Source organism: Peromyscus maniculatus, chromosome 5, assembly GCF_049852395.1.
Source record: "Peromyscus maniculatus bairdii isolate BWxNUB_F1_BW_parent chromosome 5, HU_Pman_BW_mat_3.1, whole genome shotgun sequence".
NCBI lineage: Eukaryota > Metazoa > Chordata > Mammalia > Rodentia > Cricetidae > Peromyscus > Peromyscus maniculatus.
In genome coordinates, this window is record NC_134856.1 from 71,618,538 (window position 1) to 71,635,784 (window position 17,247).

At 47.0% G+C, this 17,247-nt stretch overlaps 1 protein-coding gene across 5 annotated transcripts in view; it reads right to left on the reverse strand.

Annotated features, from left to right (window-relative positions):
* The window catches only part of Kiaa1217 (KIAA1217 ortholog), a 796,433-nt gene that overhangs the window by 301,473 nt on the left and 477,713 nt on the right, over positions 1-17,247 (reverse strand). The gene's annotated exons all lie outside the window — the stretch shown is intronic.

A 17,247-nucleotide genomic window follows, 5' to 3' on the forward strand; every position in this document is an offset into this window, starting at 1 on the left:
GACACACAAACACACAACACACAACACACACACACACACACACACACACACACACACACACACACACATACTCCTCTTGAGCACAAATCTGAAAAGCCACCTAGTAAATCGACCTTCTGAGTCGCTCAAGTTAATTACTTAAAAACATCCAAAGGGCAATTAAAATGCTTTTCTTTGGATGGGCAGAATTACATCCGACAAACTTGTTCTCCTTTTAAACTACCTACAAATATTTATTTTGTTCACTACCCAGTCCTTGGAAAGCTGGCAAATTTCCCAGAAAGTGAAAATGGGAGGCACGATGTCCACACAAAAAGGATGGGAAAATAATCTAAGCAATATTTGCCCCCACTCTTTTAGAGATCTGAAAAGAACCCAGTAGCTAATAGAGAAGGTGTGACATTTTAATCTGTGGCCCCATATCATCTCAGGGGGGAGAGGACAATGGTCATCCTGCCCACCATACCTTGACCCAATTTACAGCCCATTCAAGCAGGATTGGACATTGATTTAGAACAGGAATGTGTGGAGAACAATGGCTGGCTGGCCGCTGGGCTGGATTATGACCTTGAGTCACCTGTGTGTCTTGGCAGCAGAAGGGACATATTTTGGCCATTTCAAACATAAAAATACAGAAGTCTGTAAAAGACAAAAGAGCGTGCCACCAGTTAAGGTAAGGGGGGTACCCATGCTGGGGGAAGAAGAGCCCCTCGATTCCTAAGAGGATTTTTCTGGAAAACTAAGAGGTGGAGGTCTTGTAGAAAACTCAAGCAGTGCTCTAGCGGAGGGAATACAGACAATGGGTTCATTTTATATTTAAAGATTTATGTTTGTTTTATGTGTATGAATGTTTTGTGTACATATGTATGTGCACCACTTTGGTGCAGTGCCCACAAAGGCCAGAAGAGGGCGCTGGTCCTCTCTAACTGGTGTTAGATGGTTGTGAGCCACCATGTGGGTGTTGAGAGAGAAACCTAGGTTCCCTGAAAGGACAACAAGTGCTCTTAACAGTTGAGCCACCTTTCCAGGCCCAAGGAGTGGGCTTACACAGCAAATAACTAGAAGTTTCTGTGACCCCGCAACATCCTGTGATCTTACTTACCGGAGGAAATCATCGAGCATGGCTATTCCCATAATCCTGGCCATTTATTTAGGTACAAATATTCATAAAGGAGGACCCACCTGGTCATCCAGGACTATAATCTCCACTACTGAGACAGGAGGATGGCAAATTCAAGGCTTGCTTGGGGGTACAGAGTGAGTTTACGGCCTTCCTGAACAACACAGCAAACCCTGTTTTCAGGGGCACACTAAGTCTGAGGGGAGCTCAGAGATGGAACATCGCCTGGGCTGTTCAAGGCCCAGGGTTTGAATGGCAGCGCCACCAGAACACGTTCATAAGTTAGGAAGAGTCTCCTGTGTTCCGGTCTCGGGTTGGACTGTTCTGGTTGTCTTTCTGTGTGTATCGGATATGTGAGTGTGCAAGCCTGTGCATACCTGAAAGACCAGCAGAGGGCATTTGCTGTCCTCTTCTATCATGCTGAACCATCTCTCCAGCCCAATTAAGTCTTCTATGGCTGCTGTAAGTTTTCAAGTTATCAGCGCCAACGGAGCAGGGATTGCTGAAATATGAGGCCAAGGGCTCTGACACGACCCAACCTGTGGGAACAGCCCCCTCTTAGCAGCTCCTGCCTGTCACTCCACACAACACAGGAACAAATCTAAAGGATATAACTAACGGCAGGCCCGTGCAGCCAGCCAGCAGGCCCCTCCCCTTCCATTCCATAGGGGCAGGAAAGAATGATTTGTAGACAGGGGTGCTGCCACCCCCGCAACAGAGCCGTCTGCGGACCTCTGTGGATCCCTAGATGGGCCAGAGGATGCTTCTCCACCCCATTTGGACTCTGAGACTCTAAGGAGCACAAGGAACCCCTGAACTGCCCATGCGCCCCAGCTGTTTCGGCTTCTCTCTCAAGGGAAAAGCAGGCTGCTGCTCCCTCTGTGGCTAGTCCAGATGTTCTGGGGAACGCATTGAACAAAGAAGCAAATGAGAAAGACACAGAACCTGCATCATCAAGGACTGTGATCTACACACGCACTGATGGGGACATGTTCTCCCGTGTGGCCCGATTCTGGCGATTACGGGCGGAGCTTCTGTGAGTCACTGGACTTTTGTTAAGGACAGGAACTGAAAATATTTTGCCAAGACCCCGTTCATGCCATTGTGCTTTCTAGTCACATATCTCTCCCCTAGGCACACTGACCTTATTAAGAACTTCCCACTTACTGTCAAGTTTCTGAGGAGAAACAGTAGCTGTATTCTGCGATCTGCATCAACTTGGCACTCAGATCGTCATGAAAAATACCACTATTGTCACCCCAGGTGCTAGAGAGATGGCCTTTGTTCTAGCGGCAACTCTGGACTAGAAGTATACTGTGCTCTTAAAACTGAATTTCTGGCTTGAAAATTTGCGATCACCATCCAATCTGCCTATTCCTGTACTTCAGAGTTTGCTGGGGAAGCAAGAACTTAAATTTGATTTTCTTCTAGTCACCTGGAGAGTCACAACAATGATACCAGAGGACTAAACTCCCAACCCCGCTTCTGTAACCCTGCGAAGGCACAAGCCTTTCTCATAGGTCGGGATTTGGACTTACAATAAGCTTACATGTGCACAAAAATTATCTTTCGAAACAGAGACGCCAAAGCAGCTGGGACACATGGGCAGTCGAGGGGCTCCTTGGGCTGCCTTGAGCCCAGAGACTAGATAGGGTGGAGGAGTGTCCTCTGGCCCAGCCAGGTATCCACAGAGGCCTCAAACAAGAGAAGTACAGGAAGACAAAGGTGATTTTTCAGTCATAGCCAACCCATTACAGAACTGGAACGCTGGTTTTAAAAAATGGCATTTGTATGAGATCCTCTAAGATGGGAATTAATCACAAACAATTACGGATGGTTTGTTACAGGCCTATTTAATTACAGGGCAGTGGAAAAACACATCCACTTCTTTTATGTAAATTTCTCAGAGAGAAATTTGGCTAGAGCCAAGCCTAAGTGGAATTACCTTGATATATGTTTAGCGTTTTTTCCCCTTTAACTCTTGCTAAAAGCAAGATAGTTTAAAGTAATTTCGCATCTGGACACAAAAGAAATAATTAATGCTTGCTTAATGTCCTGAAGTGGACCTTTTGAAAGCATTAATAACTGAGTCAAAACAAAGTGGAAAAAACAGTCAACAAAGATGTTTGAAAGGATGGCGTCCTGTTGGCTAAGTGTCTAGCTTCCCAGTTCTGATGGCATGTGTCGTCTGCATGTCAGAAGGAAGAGACATTTAACACCTGTGCAGACGCTGGTGAACCGCACTTGGTGGGGGTGAAGCGCGGCCTGTTCTCCCACACTCGGCTGCCAGCAAGCTGCCAGGTGCCCCAGTGACCTTATATTGAAGTATTAAGCAGAGCACCTGGAGAAGGAAAGGAGGCCCTATTAACAACTGGAGCTGGACAATTAGTAACCGGGATTGTCCCCAGGACACCAGCACAGATGGCCACCTGCATGTGATCCAAGATAAGCCCCATATACTCTTCAGGTCTCCAAATGTGAAGGGCTCATAAAAAAAGAGGTTTGGGCTTCTACCAAACACCCTGTGGATGAATTTTAAGGGCTAATGAAAGCAAATGTGGGACCCTCCTCAGAGCTATATTTCAAGCTGTAGCCACAGAGCTCCGGCATGACCTCTCAGCTTCTTCCCTTACTGGAAGGCCTGGAGATCCCAGAACCCTGCCATTTAAGAACTGAGGTTCAAGAGTCCCCCAGCATGTGATCTTCCCGTTCAGATGGCTGGGGACGTCATCCACACACATTCATCGCACAGTTACGGAACATAAAGTTACACCCGGATACCCTGGGCTCCTGAAGCACATGACTGGTGTCCTTTTTTTTTAAATAGGGTTCCTTTCATCTACTGTCGATTGGGAGGTACAGCTCTGCAGGGCTGCCTTGTAGTCTCAGCCCTGCTGCTTGGCCACCACAAACCAAGTCTGGATCCCAGGTGGCAACTTTGAAGTGAAAATTGCAGCACTTAGGGCATTTACCCCAGAGTGAGCCAAGCTGTGCTCCACGTTCCCGGAGTTCCTGGACTTTCAGAGCAGAATTCACCAGAATGTGTAAACTTGCACAGACCCAAGCAATTGGTGCTGCTGCGATCAGCCTTACAGTGAGTATCTGGTGGAAATGGTTTTTCCAGATTCATTTTCTGCCCCTGAGCCTCCTCCCTAAATTCCCACACTCCAGACTGTTGTAGAGAGGGCAAGAGTGAAGTGGGAAAGCCAGCACATAGCCAGGAGGCTGAGTCACCATGTGGTTCACTTCTCTGTTGCCTTAACCTACCACTTGGCAAACAAGGGCTTAATAAATTCAATAGTCTGGTTCTGACTCTACTCTCCTCTCCGTCTGCAGGCTCTTACTCAGCCACAGGGCCGGGGAGCTTCTGTCCTGGTTTCTCACGGCCGCTGTTGCTCCACGTGACCCCTCAGTTACTCTAATTCTTTGTGCTCCACTGACATGGAGAAGAAAGTCAAGAATTAGTAAGGGCGAGAGAGCTTGCTTATCCATGGCTGGAAACAAACCAAACTCGTCTTCAGAAGAGGCGGGAGGGCCCGAGAAGAGGTCAGAGGGAAGCGCCCTTGAGCAGGCGGTGGTGACACAGCTTTTGGGCAAGCGAGGCAGTTTAAGTTGCTGAGAAGGGCTGCCTGATAAGATTCGGGGGTCAGAGCAAAGGCTCTGGATGTCACCACAAGAAATCAGAGAGAGGAATTCCTGGGGTCCTGGTGAAGCCCAGGGGGATGTCCCTCACACTTCCCTCAGCAACCTTTGTACTCCTTGATCCCTGCCTAAGGAATTCCAGTTCCTTTCATTCCATTTCCTGCAAGGCAGGGGACCGTGTGGCTTTGGGTGAATCACTCCTAGGCTGGGAGAACCTGAAACCCACAACATGCTCCCGTGCTAGGTCAATCCTGCCCCTCTTTGCATCAGCTTCAGGGAGTGATCTCCATGGCTTTGTTCTTGAGGGGTTTGGGAAGGAACCCTGCACAGGGCTCGGGTTCTGCTGCCTGGAGTGCTACCGGGGAAGCACACCTCTGCCCAACATTCTTCAACCTGAAGGGAGGCTTCGACTATAGACCATGAAAGGATCCCAGCAAAGGAATCAGCCTTCCCTTTTCAATCCCTGGATGTCTGGAGAAGTCACACTCTCATCAAGAAGTGAAGGGGCTACCAACACCCAAAGATGCTTGACTGGTAACAGTTTCCTCCCAGCTTCAAACATTCCATCCTGCAGGGAAGCTCCTTAAGCAGGAAGGTAAACAGTTCAAAAGAGCTTCAGGAAGTCCCTGAAACCGACCAGATTCACTAGCGCCCATCCCTGCCAGAGTAAATAGAACCTGAGAGTCCCTCTCAGAAGAGCGGTCAAGTTTCAAAGAAGAATCTCTGACAAGCCAGTTGCTAAGAAGACTCTTGGGCCAGCCCAGCTGCTCGGAAGAAGCAGAAACCAGCCCAGCTGCCTCAAAGAGGTTTAAACCAGCTGAGTCACCTGGAAAGGTCATTCTCCGACCTACAGCGCTGCCTGCAGGCTGTGCAGTATGCTCCAGGCTCCCAGCTTCTGTGAGCTGTCTTTCAGGTTGGGGTAGGCCTTGGTAATATAGGTAGCTGTCTTTGGGTCATTTCTGTTCTCGTAAGAAACCCCTCACACATACTCCTGCAAATAACCCCAATAAAACTCAGAGTTCACAAAGTTGGACTTCGGTATTATCTATACCTTGGTCTGTCATGGGTTCCCTATCTGGGGTGAGTGGACACGTGCATTGTGTCTTCCCAGGAACAGTTTTGCCACACAACAAGCCTGTAGCTGGGTTGGGCGCTAGAGAGTTCATAGGCTCCAGGGCTCAAGGGGTTTGGGTGTTTGAGCACCTGGAGTCACTCAAGAACTCAGGGGACTCCAACTCTGCATCCTCCAATTTCTTTCAACTTTTGAAAATAGTCATGTACCCCAGAAGTTAGTATTGACAGTTAAAAGGACTGGTATTCAGCATAAGACACCCCAAGACCAAGTTCTCAGCACAAAAGAGATTTATTTGTCCCAGAAGGACAGAGGGCAGGGATAAGGGACAAAGATGGGAGATAGAGGACAAGGCAGAAGGGGAAGGGAACAAGGGAAAGGGGACAGGGGTATTTGTCCCAAGGGGACAAAGGACTGCGTCTGGATAGAGAGGAACCAGACGTGGCCTGTAGGCAAATGACAGTTTATAAAGGTAAAAGGAGAAACTCCAAGTTAGGATGAGGTGTTTAATTTTAACTGGGCATGTTAATTAGGTGAGCCAAAGGGGGCTTTTGATTGCTGGACTTCATTACTTCCATAGCTGGACCTTGGTTGTCAGCCACAGGAGGAGGAAGTGGCCAAATAAGGGAACAGACCTTGGTGGCTAGCTTTGGGAGTGTAACTTAATGGTTTTTAGCCAAGCAGAGGGAATCAGGAAGGGCAAGGCCTGCCAGAGCCACGTTTGCCTGCTCACGATAGCTAGAGTCCACTCAACAGTAATTTTACTTTTTTCTGCATCCCAGCCCACAGCACCGAGAGGGAGGTCATTACTCTACACTGCCCATGAGAGAAACAGTCTTTGTTAAGAAGGACTCATTCCCAGTACAGTGGGTGGACAGGTAGAGGAGTGTTCCACATCACATGCAAATCCTACAGTCACTCAGCTTTGCAGACCTTAAGGTGAATTTCAGGTTCCCACGCGCCACTAGAACTGAAAATTCTTCAGTTTCCTGCTTTTGCTGTTTTGCTTTTAAATATCCTCTTTTGCAAACCTTACCAAGTTCCAACTGCGCCAGAATTTGTGGAATAAAACGCTTAATTACAGGGTGAGCCCCAGTGTGCATAACACTGTCTTAGGAGCTTCCTTAACTCGGCAAGATTAAATTCCCATGAGTGGAAAGGATAAAATGAGAAAAAGCAAAAGTCAGGTGGGCAGTATGGCTCAGTGAGTAATGATACTCGCTGCCAAGCTTGGATCTGAGTTTACTCCCGGGAACCCACGGTAGAAAGAGGAATTGCCTGAGTCTGTGCCCCCTTCATGAAGCCTTTCCTGGTCCAGTCAGCAGGGTTACTATCTGACTGACCCTGCCTGAGCCCTGGCAGCCTGCTCTTCCCTCTTCTCTTCTCTCTGATAGAATCTGAACATGAAATGTCAAGGAACAGGATGTAGACAGAGTAGCCAATGGTTCCCAACTCTGGAACTTTGGGTGTTTCCAGAATGTGAAAATTTTGGTACTAAGCTAGAAAAAGTCCCAATAAAGTAGACTGAATTGCTGTCTCTTCCCCAACCCTGACTCCCCAGAGGCACAGAGGCAGGCATGTGTTATGCAGGAGTAGGTCTGGGGGACAGAGAGATCAACAGAGTACTGCCCGGGAGGCAGCAGGTGGAGAGCGCTGGGATGGAGAAGTCACTCAGAACTGTCAGCAGCCTCTACAGCTACTGCTGTACCCCGAAAGCCACAGCAGTGCATCTGCTCAGGGCTTGGGAGGCCATTCCCCGTCTTTCTCATGTTTGCTCACAGATAATAACCCCAGCTGTGGGCACGTCCATCCCATAGTACTTAAACAGCTCACAGCTGTGTGGAATGGGAAATTCAAGGGCAGACTTCATTGATTGCTTATAAAAGAAAACACTAGATTCGGACTGCTTCAACACACACACACATACATACATACATACACACACACACACCTACCTTGGTGTTCTTTATCCTGACTCTCCAGAGATTTCTATAAAGTAGCTTAAAATCACCTTTGAGCGTAGGTTTTTAAGAGTCAAATCGCTGACTTCAAGAAGCTTCCAAATACAAGAGGTAAGCGAATATATGCAGACTAAACTCAGGAAAAGAGTGAAATTTAAGTAGGAAACAGTGAAAATCACCTTTCTTTGGTTATTATTCCCCAAACTGCAGCTTACTGTCTCCTCTCATCAAATTGCTGGCATTTATATCATTACTGACCTTATATCAACTCACTAAGAACATTAAGGTTTTGTTTTAACACTATTGAACTATGGGTATCAGATAACAGCTATGTATTTTTATTCAGAATTGGTAAATATGTACGTTTAAAAAAGAAGTAGCTGGGTGTAATGGCTCCTGCCTGTAATCCTAGCCTTAGGAAGCTAAGGCAGGAAGATTGCCGTGAGTTCAAGGACAGCCTAAGCTATTTGAAGTGAGTCCCAAGTCAGTCTGGGATACAGAGCGAGACTGTCTCAAAAACGATCAATGGAACGAAATTTAAAATTAATAAAGCAAAATGTTGAGGTGGGGTATAGCTCACTGGTAGAATATGAGATTCATGTGAATGAGGTCAGACATTTATTCCTTATCACAAAAGGAAAAGAAAAAGTAAAACATTTTGTTTGTGTGATTCTTAAAATTGCTTAAGGCATCACAATCTGGAATGTACTGCTTTAAGCCAAAGGTGACAATTTAACTGCCTTAGTTTGGTTTTTCTATTGCTGTGAAGAGACATCATGACCACAGCAACTCATATATATATAATTTATTTAACTTTATTTTACGTGCATTGGCATGAAGATGTCAGATCCCAGGGAACTGAAGTTATAGACAGTTGTGAGCTGCCATGTGGGTGCTGGGAATTGAACTTGGGTCCTCTGGAAGAGCAGCCAGTGTTCTTAACTGCTGAGCCATCTCTCCAGCCCCCCACGGCAACTCTTATAAGGAAAACATTTAAGTGTGGTGACTCGCTTACAGTTGAAAGGTTCAGTCCATTATTGTTGTGGCTGGAAGCAAGGCAGTACAGGCAGACACGGTGCTGGAGAAGGAGCTGAGAGTTCATACATCTTGCCTCAAAGGCAACAGGAAGTGGTCTGCCTGACTGGGTGTGGCTCGAACATATATAAAACCTCAGAGCCCACCTCCACAGTGACATACTTCCTCCAACAAGGCCACACCCACTCCAGCAAGGCCACACCTCCTAAGAGTGTCCCTTTGGGGGCATTTTCTTTCAAACCACCACATTATACTACTCATTCACACATACCTTCTATCTTAGTCCCTTTTCTGTTCCTATAATAGAATATGTAAGACTTTATAAATAAAGAGGTTATTTTTTGCTCAGAGTTTTGCAAATTTAATAGAACAGGCATGACATCTGTTAGGCTCATGGTGAAGGCCATGTGCTACTCCATTCAGGGCAGAAGAGCAGATGGGATAGAGGATATGTGGGCAAGAGAAGTCTGTTCATGAGAGGGGAAGAAGGAAAGTTGAGGACACTCAGAGTCAGTACCTCACTCCCAGGAAAATGCATCAGTGAACCCATGAGGTCCCCATCTGTGTATCCGAAGATATCTGAGGATTCCTACCACCTCTCAAAACCATGATACTGGGACCAAGCCTCAACAGGAGTTTTGATGGGGACAAAATATTCAAACCAAGGCAGATTTAGTTTTCAAAAACATATTGAATACTAACTGGCCAGTGGTGAGTACCAAGATGTCATCAGATGACATTGGTAAGGGAAGCTGTAGATTTGTGAACATTTCTCACACTGCGTGATACTTCCTCATTTATGACTCTTTCTTACGGCTCTGTGAGGTGTACAGGCAGTGACAGCTTTGGCCACCTTTAATCCCAGCTCTGGTCACGAGTATTGGCACACATGGAGACATTCAGTCCTTAAGGAGCTTTCTACAATTTAAGAAGCGAACGAAACTTCAAAGGCTCAGACACTCAGAAAGTTACAAGACACACAAGGCTTCTCCCCAAGGTTGTAAAATAGTTCCAATGGCTGGGGCGGCAATGCTCCAGTACAGCCACATGCAAGTTGGCCAGGAAGCTCAGGGGTACAACTTCGATGAGTTATCACCAGACCAGGGTGGGCTTTTTGGTGATGCAGCTGCCTTTGAGTCACCCATGCTCCTGTCAACAGCCCCAACAAACACATTTGCTCACCAATTAGACTGGAGTGGGATTCTGCCTTTGGTCTGTTGAGGGTGCCCTCTCTGGGGTGAACAGACAGTTGTTCCGGGCTCACCGAGAAAAGTCACATGGTGCACATAGATCCTGACTGTTTTACTTTTGCATGGTGGGGTCAGCAAGGACTGGTGAGAATAAGCAGACTACAGAAACGATGTCTACAGGCACCAAGGTAGAGAAGGGAGAGCCCGGCAATCGATGTCAACAAGGAGCAGGGAAGAATGAGCGACCACATTATGGAAGAACAGGAAACCTGGCCTCAAAGAACCACTAGGAATTTGGTGGGTGCCTTATGGGGAAGAGCACACCAAGTCCGGGGAGCCCCAAGTGCAATGGTTAAAGAACATGCAGGTTGAGGGGTGAAGGGTGGAGGCAGCTCCTGCAGGGCTGATGGTAATTAAAAAAAAAAATTCATGGTGGGATGAGGCCAGAGATGACCAGAAGACATTTAAGTGCAGTGAGGCCCGATTTTGAAGGTTCTGGCGCGTAAGTTATATCTGGTATGATATGACAAATGAATCAAACCGTTCTGTCCTTTGCTGCTTATGCGGTTCGCTTGCCTGGTTTGGGGTCACTGCAGGGTAACCGAGGGCCCTGCACATGCTGTGCAGCTACTCTGCCACGAATAAAGGTGATCTGCTAGCACAATGGAGGCTGTATTGAAAGGGGAGAAAGAGCAGCAGAGGAATTGGGGTGCCATGTTCCATGCTGTGTGTCTGCTGAAGGTCGTGAGCAGTACCCCTTGCCTGCCCTTCTCCCCCTTTCCATGAACTCAGAAGAAAGAGCAAACTCAGCCACCTGCCCACCTTGGTGCAAGTATTTGCCCAAGTTAAAGTTCGTTCACTAAGCACGAGCTTATGTCATTACGACAATGAAATTATACCGACTAGCAAGCTGGCATCTAACAAAATGATGAAATCCATTTCTAACATTGTGGCCTGGTGAACCACAAAATCAAAAGGCAGCGAAGGAGAGCTGGGCCCAGTGGGGTACACTGAGTGATGCAATAATAGCGCTCGGGCAGTGGAGGCAGAAAGACCAGAAGTCCATAGCCACGGAGGGTTTGAGACCAGCCTGGGCTACATGAGACCCTGCCTCATTACTGTCTCAGAGCAGGACAGCTTGAGTCCAATCTCTGGGACACACAGCTCCTAGAAATTGTTCTGACTTCCATACATGAGCAGCATAGGATGGATCCTCCCAACTAACCAAGTCAATGTAATAAAACTTTAAACCAAGCAGACTAATATAGTTCACTTCTTTGTTGCTGTGATAAAATACTGACCAATGCCAGGCTGTGATGGCTCATGCCACTTGGAAGGAAAGGCCAGGCAGATTTCTGTGAGTTCAAGGCCAGCCTGGTCTACAGAGCGAGATTCAGAACAGGCACCAAAACTACACAAACCCTGTTTTGAAAAACAAAAACAAAAACAAAATCCAAAAACAAAAAACCCAACAGCAATTTGGGGAGAAAGGTTTTATTTGTTTCACAGTTTATAATCCATCATTAAAGGAAGCCAGGCAGGGGACTCAAGGCAAGAGACCATAGAGCTATGGAGAAATGTAACTCAAATTGCTAAATGGTATTATAATAAAACATCCCAGTGCAAGATATTGGGGTAAATGCTGAAAGATCAGAGAGACAAAGGAACAAGCCACATCTTACTTCTAGGACTCCTGGGCCTGAAAAGTTTTCCTCAGCCAAAAGACTTCAGTTCCTGTCTCCTCATGCCTTATATACCTTTCTCTGCCCACTGTATCACGTCCTTTCTCAACCTCTCTAGTGGGATTAAAGGCGTGTGCGCTTCCCAAGTACTGGGAGTAAAGGCGTGTGCCACCACTGCCTGGCTCTGTTTCTCTCCTAGACTGAGTCAATCTCATGTAGCCCAGGGTGGCTTTGAACTCACAGAGATCCAGATGAATCTCTGCCTCCCAAGTGCTAGGATTAAAGGCGTGTGCCACCACTGTCTGGCTTCTATGTTTAATCTAGTGGCTATTCTGTTCTCTGATCTTCAGGCAAATTTTATTAGGCTACACAATGTATTACCACAGAGAAATACTGTTTACAGGTTGCTTCCTTAGCTTTCTCATCTACCTCCCTTCTTTCCTCCCCACCAGGACAGGGTCTTGCTAAGTAGCATAGGTTGTCTAGCAACTCACTATGTACACCAGGCTGGCCTTGAACTCCCAGAGATTAGCCTGCCTTTGTTTCTGGAGTGTGGGGGAATTAAAGGCATGTACCACCATGCTTGGCTCATCTATCTTTTTAAACGGCTGAGGTCCAACTCCTGGGGGTGGCCCCACTGACGGTGGGTTATGCAGGTGCACAGCAATTACTAATTAAGAAAATGCCCCACAGATATGCCCACAGGCCAATCTGATGGGAGCCATTCCTCAATTAAGGTTCCTTCTTCCCAGGTGAGTCAAGCCAACAACTTTCTTAGCTGGCTTTTGTCAACTTGACACAAACCTAGACGAATTTCAGAAGAAGGAATATGAAATAAGAAAATGCCTCCAGAAGACTGGCCTGTAAGTAAGCCTGTGAGGCATTTTCTTAATTGATAATTGATGTGGGAAGGCACAGCCCACTGTGGGCAGGAGGTTCTGGGTTGTATAAGAAAGCAGGCCAGGCAAGCCATGACGAGCCAGCCAGTAAGTGGTGTTCCTCCATGGCCTCTGCATCGGCTCCTGCCTCCAAGCTCCTGCCCTGACATCCCCAGATGATGGACTGTCAACGGTAAGATAAAAATCAACCTTTTTCTCCCCAAGTTGCTTTTGGTCATGGTGTTTTGTCACAGCAATGGAACCTGAACTAAGACAACAACTAAAGCTAACTGTAACACAAACCACCACCACAACCATAAAACAAACGAATAAAAGATAAAGGCAGAGGCAGAAAACCCAATGACCGGTTTCCAATGATTGCGGGACCATTAACATGATTGCACTTGAACCAGGTGATCCTTGGTTCTTCAGCCTCTGAGCATGGGTATCAACCCAGCTAGATACACTCTGAGGCCTCTCAGATAAAAATTAATTTTTTTTTTTTTTTTTTTTTTTTTTTTTTTTTTTTTTTTTTGGTTTTTCGAGACAGGGTTTCTCTGTGTAGCTTTGCGCCTTTCCTGGAACTCACTTGGTAGCCCAGGCTGGCCTCGAACTCACAAAGATCCGCCTGGCTCTGCCTCCCGAGTGCTGGGATTAAAGGCGTGCGCCACCACCGCCCGGCCGATAAAAATTAATTTTAATTCTTACTTTTAAAGCCCCTGGTGGTAAGGGAAGCTAACACATTCGGGACCTCTTCCCTCTCTTGCTTCAGCTGTAATGGAAGGAACAGAGGCTCACCTATACCTCACTAGCTGGGTTCTACCTCTGATTCCTACACTGCCCAAGTATGTAAGGCTTCAGCTGGGTCACTTGAACTTAACTATTGTATATTAATTACTCAGAAGGATGGTTTTTCAACCTGATATGTTCAGACAAGACTGGGCATGTTCAGGGTGGTATGGCCGTAGACCATCCTGTTTCATAATACGTATAACGATTTTAGTCAGACTCAGTCCCCTTTCATCAGCCTCTCTTGTTTCCATCCCCAGGTGGATCTGGCTGCTCTCCATTTCCCAAAATAGTCCCCCCTTTACCTTCATGGTTTGTTTGTTTGTTTCCAATCTAGATTCCGCATATGACAGCAGACTTACTCTATCTGTCCTTGGGTATCTTTGTGTGTGTACATGTTTGTGTGCAGGTGCCTGTGCTTGCAGGGGTCGGGGTGGGGCAGAGGTCCATGCTGACAGGTCCTCCTCTGTCCCGCAGCCCATTATTTTTTGAGACAGGTTCTCTCCCTGAACCTGGAGCTTGCCGATGTGCCCACAGTGGCTGGGGAGCAAGCCCCCCCAGTCCTCTGGCCTCTGCCTCCTCAGGGTTGGAACCAGAGACTGTAGTGGGTAGCCATTCCAGCATGGATCTGGAAGTTCCAACCCCCATTGAGACTCTGGCAACTGTCACGCCTATGAGGCGGGGCCAGGGGAGGCGCCTGGAGACCCGAGAACTGGATGGGCCAGCGCTCTCTCTGTGGGATCTCTGTGCCGGGACGCTGAATGTTGGAGGTGGACCGAGCAGAGCTCCAGAGAACACCACTGGAATGTGATACACCTTTCCCAGACCCTGCGACCTACCTATCAGTTAATTTGTGAGTTACGCCATTAAATAAATATCTTTTTAACTACGTGGAGTGGCCAAAATAATTTCACCAATAAGAGACATGTATTGTTATGTACTTCTCATGGGTTTTGGGGATCAAACCAGGTCCTCGTCTGTGTGGCAAGCACTTTACCCATGGAACCATCTCCCCAGCCTTTCATATTTGTCTTTCTGAATCTGATGTGTTTTGTTCAACAGTTCACCCATTTTCCTATAAATGACAGGCTTGTGTTCTCTATGGTTGAACAAGTACTCCACTGCGAACGTACAGCACATTTTCTTTATCAGTTCATCTGTTGATGGGCACATAGGGCTGATTCCATGAGTTGTGGAGATACCTCTGTGGTGTGCGTGTGCTGACTTCAGTTCTTTAAGGTATATATTTGGAGTTAAGTTGGTTCTTGAGGCTTTATAGATCCCAAGTGGAGCCTACTCCTGAATGCCGAGGAGCAACAGACTTCCAGTCATGAGCTGCTAATGTTTCTCCATAAGTAAACATAGGCACTGACTGATCATTCCTGAGCTCCCGCTCTGCTGCTACACGAGTCCAGTGTTGGGCTAGACATGCCAGTTTTCCCATCTCTAGAGTGCAATAGCAGTGGTACCTAACTCAGAGGGTACTGTGGGAATCAAGGGAGAGCTGTGCCCGGTACAGAGTGCCATAGAACAATGAATAACAGAACAATGCAGACTGTTCTATCAGTCATGGCCATAAGAAAGGAACACGATCATCCAAAAGTCCTTAAGAAGGATGCAGACATGTGACTAAGGCTACTGGGTCAAAGTGACTGTGACATGACTGGATGGAACAGCAAGATCCCTTAAGATTCATCAACCTACTACGCAATCGAGTGAGCAGCTCTTCCTTAGATACTTCATTGGGAATCAACACTGGCACTCTTCAATGTCGGAAGCTCTCGGAAAAGAAATTGCTCTGGCCTTGGTAATCTGAGCAAAAGAGAGATATCCAGAAGAGATCTGGATGAGGCATGCCGAGTGTCATTATGTAAGTGGGGCCAGTTAGGACGGTGGGAACACTTAGAGACTTAGTCCTGGAGTGGAAGCATCTGCCAGCCAAGGCAGCCTGGAGATCCCCCACCTTTACCCCATTAGTAATCTTTCCAAAGCTGGAACAATGGGCCTTTGTAACTAAGGCATTTCTTTTCTATGTTGAGGTCAAAATCCAATTAATTCAACCCTGAGCACCAACGGAGAATTAGCCAGAGAAAGCTAAACAATTGAGAGATGGGGGAGGGAAGGGCAGGAAGACTGTGATATCTGATAAACACATTACTCACTGGCAACAAGGTTGTTAAAACTGGTCAACATCAGCTTGTAACATGTTTAGAATGGGATTTAGTCACCTCAGTGCTACCTGGTACAGCAAGGGGAAAACTCCCAAGGAATGAAGCAAAGGCATAGATTTATGCATCCAGGTATTTATTTAATAACCCACAAAACTATTCTGAGCATCTGCAAGATCCCAGCACATTATGTGATGGGAGGGATGATGAGTGAATAGGTCCATCAGTCAGCATGCAGAAACCCTGCCTGTCCTGGAGACGCGATGAAGTCAGAACCAGAAAAGAAAAAGAAGGCAGCAGTGTGATCCGAGTTATTTTAGGTTAGTGTGCATGGAGAATGGGTTTGAGAGAAGCCGACAAGGGGAGATGTGGGAACATGAACTAAGCCGGCAGTGAGGATCAAGAGAGCGCAGCACAGATTTGAAAACCGCTGAAAAGTGAAATTAGCCAGCTCCAGGAATCAATGAAACGCAGGTTCCAGAAGTTAGGCTCAGCTGAGCAGCCTCAGGGTGTGGGTCAGCATTCCACCCAAGCTCTGGGAATGCCTGTGAGTATGCAGGTAAGCTCACCAGTATGCAGATATCGAGATTGGAGGTCACGTTATGTATCTTCCTTTATTGCCCTCTACCTTATTTATTTGAGGCAGGGTCTCTCACTGAACCTGGAGCTCACAGTTTCAGTAGATTTGTTGGCTAGTCGGACCCCAGTACCCACTTGTCTCTGCCCCCCAGCACTGGGGTTATAGGCGTGCACAGTACTAGCCCAGTCTTTAACATGGGTGTTGGGGATCCCAGCTTTGGTCTTCATGCTCACAGAAGGTACTTTACCTAATGAGCGACCTCCCCAGTTTACCATGTGAGGTTTTTGTTGTTGGTGGTTTGGTTTTACAAGACCGGGTTTCCCTTGTGTCATCCTGACTGTCCTGAAACTTGCTCTGTAGACCGGGCTGACCTTGAACTCACAGAGATCTGCCTGTCTCTGCCTCCCAAGTGCTGGAATTAAAGGCGTGTATCACCACTGCCCAGTTTACCATGTGAGTTTTGTCCCATTTAGTATCACCACAAATAGACCTAGTTTTTCCCCAAACAGATTAATTTGTTCTAATGTGTTTCTGCTGGTTCCCTCAATGTCAGCCACCCAGCATCTCAAATTCCAGAAAAAAGGGAAAACTTCAACATCTGCAATGCTCTTCCTTGCCTAGGTCAGGAACGACCCCAGGCATGTCACATGATATTAGCTTTGTAACACACGCAGTTCTGATTGATTATTGTCAAGAAGTCCAACGGCCATTTATCAAAAAGATGCTAAAACCATATATGGTCAGTTATAAACTAAGCACATGGCTGGGAAATCACAGCTTAACTAGAAGAGCATTCCTTCTGGATAGTTCTAACAGCTCTCATGCCTAGACACGGGTTCCATTTGCCTTTGGTGCAAACCCCTGGTTTAACTCTCAGGTACAGGGAAATGGGTCAGGTAGTGTTCTGTCTCCTTCACAGTGCCTGACATGTTGTAGGCACTCCACAAATACTTGTTGTGTACAATGAATAAAAACAAACCGTGGGTAGATTTCATCCTCGGGGCCAAGCCAGACTCTCCCAGCTGGGTCCTGGAGTCTCAAGCAGTAGTAGAGGGCAGCAGGGCCTCAGCAGAGCATTTGCACCTCATTCCTGTACCTCCACACTCTCAGCCTGCCTTTCAGACTTGGGA